The 4,163-nt window shown below is 43.8% G+C and overlaps 1 non-coding gene across 1 annotated transcript; it reads left to right on the forward strand.

The window, feature by feature from the left end:
• Positions 1-253: 253 nt before the first annotated feature.
• TRNAV-AAC (transfer RNA valine (anticodon AAC)) lies at positions 254-326 on the forward strand. The gene has a single exon. It is a non-coding gene; the product is annotated as a tRNA-Val (tRNA).
• Positions 327-4,163: the final 3,837 nt, after the last annotated feature.

A 4,163-nucleotide genomic window follows, 5' to 3' on the forward strand; every position in this document is an offset into this window, starting at 1 on the left:
GTACTGGCCTTAGCTGACCCAGCTTAGCTTCCAAACTCTAATGAATTTGAGGTAGACTAGAAAGTAATCTGAACTGGAAACACACGCACATTACTTTATATATACCAGTTAAACCAAATTTGTAAGGATACAGTCTACTGTTTATGAAAGACCACCTTTACTTGGCCATCTCCTTCTCCGCTTGACAGGAACTGGGTCTGACATCCAACCACCAACTTATTGTGCTGTAAGAACAGTTGTTTCTGCAGTGGGGGTTTCTGTAGTGTAGTGGTTATCACGTTTGCCTAACACGCAAAAAGTCCCTGGTTCGAAACCAGGCAGAAACAGCTGTGGAGGTTTTTTGGGGAGGGGTTGTGGTTCAGTAGTAGAGCATGTGCTTGCCATGCAGAAGATCCCAGGTTCAATCCCCGGCATCTCCAGTTAAAGGTACTAGGCAGGTAGGTGATGTGAAAGACCTCTGCCTGAGACCCTGGAGAGGTGCTGCCAGTCTGAGTAGACAATACTGACTTTGATGGACTAAGGGTCTGATTCTATATGAGGCTTCATGTGTTCATGTGTTTCTGTGCATAACTAGAAACTATTAATTGACCTAAAATATTCCAGGGCAAAACTGCATATATTTGAAGGAAACAGCAAAACATATTGCTTCCTCCAGTTTTTTTTTTCTTCCAAGCTTGATTCAGTCCTAAATCCTTGAGATGAAAACAGCAACTGGCTGAAGAGCAGTGTTACTCTGACTGTATCCCAGTGGTGCAAAACTATTATAAAGCTGCCGTGGAGTAGCTAGAAAATGCTGAGAGCTCTCTCAGACTCATAATGGAAGGTTTGAGGGATTCTGGGCTCTGCGGTTAGTAATGTGTTTCTGTCCAACATTGTCACCTTTGCCTAATGCTAAATGTATTCACTCTCAATACAGTGATAGGCTTCTGGTCTAAACTCGTGTGGCACCTGTATAAATCAAAGCAGGTGTAATTAGAGCATACCTGGATCTGCTCGCAGATCAGGCACATTAATCGCAAGCCATCCGAGAGAGAGAATTGAAAACCTATGTAAGGGGAAACTTCTACGTCTCTTTCCCCACTGCAACAATAAGTGGAATTTGTGCCTGCCTTGAAACTTCAATCATATGAAAATAACAGACAAGAAACAATAACCTGGCCATGAATAATTCATGCTACTTGTGAGTTACTTTTCAAGCATTCCGCTCAAATCTCAGATTAGCATTTTTGTTCCTTTCCTAATCAAAGGCTGTTTTTAAAACAATTCCCAGTGGTTCTAAGATGCATTCCCACTATTTTGACTCTAGATTCAGTTCTTCTTCCTCTCTCCTCTCCTCCGCTTAGCTTTTAGAATGCCTCCTAGCTTGTTTCAAAGTCCACAAAGTTGAAGAGCTTTAAAAACCAGGAAAGCAAATGACATGTTTTCCTTGTAATATTCACATTTATTACATTAATTATCATTTCCATTGGTGTTGCAGGTAGCACTTTTGTAAGTGTTGGAATAAGGTGAATCAATGAAGAAAGCTGATAGGAAGAAAGCAGATTCCTTTGAAATGTGGTGTTGGAGGAGAGTGTTATGGATACCGTGGACTGCCAAAAAACCCAAATCAGTGGGTTCTAGATCAAATCAAGCCTGAACTGACCCTAGAAGCTAAAATGACTAAACCGAGGCTATCGTACTTTGGTCACATTGTGAGAAGACAAGAGTCACTGGGAAAGACAATCATGCTAGGAAGAGCTGAAGGCAGCAGGAAAAGAGGAAGACCCAACAAGAGATGGATCGACTCTATAAAGGAAACTACAGCCCTTGATTTGCAAGACCTGAGCAAGGCTGTTAAAGATAGGACATTTTGGAGGACAATGATTCATGGGGTCACCATGAGTCGGAAGTGACTTGAAAGCACTTAACACACAAGGTGAATCAGCATGCCTAGACACTGGAGATGCTACATTGCTTTAGATGTATATGTGTATTATATCCTTAATGAACAGGATGCTTCACTTTGGCTAAGCTGGGAGGTTCTCTCTGCCTCCTCATTCTCTTCTTGTGTCCTTTGTGTTCTCCTCTCTTCTGGTGGACTTGCAAGGAGCAGGACACATCTACAGGTCTCCCCTGAAGAAGCCATGCCATTTTACTTGCACACACATGATGCTAGATTAGCTGGCCACTTGTAATAGGGAATAGTATTCTTTAGATCAGGCTTCTCTCTCTCTCGTTTCAGCTGCAACATGGATGTGAATTGAATCTACCTCAATAAATGTAAGTTTTACCTTTTTGCTGTATGCTTGCTTGGAGTTTATTTACTGCATGTGATAGTATGCTTCTATGACTGTGCAACTTTGCTGTATTAATACATATTCCCAAACAGTAAAATTGAGAATTTAGGAGGACTTCGTATTTTAGCCTTGGCAACCTCCAGGTGGGTTCTGGAGACTTAAGAACATAAGAAAGGCCATGGTGGATCAGATCAAGGCGATCAAGTCCAGCAGTCTGTTCACATAGCGGCCAACCAGGTGCCTCTAGAAAGCCCACAAACAAGACAACTGCATCAGCATTATCCTGCCTGTTTTCCACAGCACCTCATATAATAGGCATGTTCCTCTGATCCTGGAGAGAGTAGGTATGCATCTTCCAGAGATACAACTGATCTACAGAATATAGATATGAGTTCCCCTGGAGAAAATGGCTGCTTTGGAGGGTGGACTCCATGGCATTATATACCACTGAGGACCCTCCCACCTCCAAACCCCATCCTCCCCAGACTACTCTTCCAAATCTCGAGGAATTTCCCAAACTGAAGTTTTATTTCATTTTAATTTAATAGTCTTGTATTCCACCCTCCTCAGCAAAGCTGGGCTCAAGTTGACCACCCTATGGTATTTCCTTGGGGAATAGTTGTTAGAAACAATGGCGCCTAAACCCAACTGGGATCTCCAGCTAAAATGGTAGGGTTGCCATCCTCCAGGTACTAGCTGGAGATCTCCTGCTATTATGGCTGATCTCCAGCCTATAGAGATCAGTTCTCCTGGAGAAAATGGCCGCTTTGGCAATTGGACTCTATGGCATTGATGTCCCTCCCCTCCCCAAAACCCCCTCTCCACAGTCTCCGCCCCCCAAACCTCCCGCTGATGGCAAAGAGGGACCTGGCAACCCTAATAGTAGGTGATATGGAAGACCTCTGCCTGATATCCTGGAGAGATGCTATCTGTCTGTGGAGACACAACTGACTGGATAGGCTGAGGATCTGATTCAGTATAAGGCAGAATATAAGGCACAGGCAGAAGAGACTCGGTGCAGGCAGACTATACTCCATCAGAGCAAATTCTTCTCTTTGCCCCCTAGACTATGGGGAATAGAGCTGTGCTGGACTTTGCACATGTTTCAGCAGACTTTGTTCTTTCTAGGACAATGACTTTTTTTCCTGGTTTGAACAAATGCATTTAAGACTCCTTATAAGGTCTGACTAGCTGGTGATCCTTCCTTTCATCTCGAACAGAAGAAACTTTATTAACCCTGTGGCTCAGGTAGGAGGGGGAATTACTGGGAAGGAATTCCAACCAGCTACTGCAATTGTTTAAAACTCTTCTTCTAGAACCACGGCTCATTCCATCCCCCCCCCCCCGCTTGCTGAAAACCGGTCAGCTGCTCACAGGCTGCTGAAATGACAGTTCAGGATTTCACACATGGGCGCACTATAGTCACAGGGGAGTTCCTTGTACTCCTGTTCTGCTATTAGGTTTCAGACCTTCCCTACTGAGTCGGTATCCTCGAGTCATACTAGGTATGCTTAGTTATGCATTGGATTTACAGAGTGGAACTAATCCAGCAATTCATCTTCAGACCGAGAACAAAGGGAAGGAAAATAAGCCCCGTGTCAGGTGAATGCTGAAGATTTTACGAAGGAAAGATACAGCAGACTTCGAAACGCACTTGTGTTGTCTTGTTGCACATCTCCTTAGCTACATGGTTGACTACTGACCATGCACACGGGTGGCAGTGTGCATCTACTCCAGTTTTGGAACATGCTTACCGGACCACAGATTAATCTGGTATGCATGTACTGAGGTTGAAAATCCATATTTCCCCTTTCAGAAGAAACCACAATTGTCCATATTGGAAGGACTGCATGTAACACGTCTGTCCTGTACACATGGTGACAGAGC

This window comes from Euleptes europaea, chromosome 1 (genome assembly GCF_029931775.1).
Source record: "Euleptes europaea isolate rEulEur1 chromosome 1, rEulEur1.hap1, whole genome shotgun sequence".
Classification (NCBI taxonomy): Eukaryota; Metazoa; Chordata; class Lepidosauria; order Squamata; family Sphaerodactylidae; genus Euleptes; species Euleptes europaea.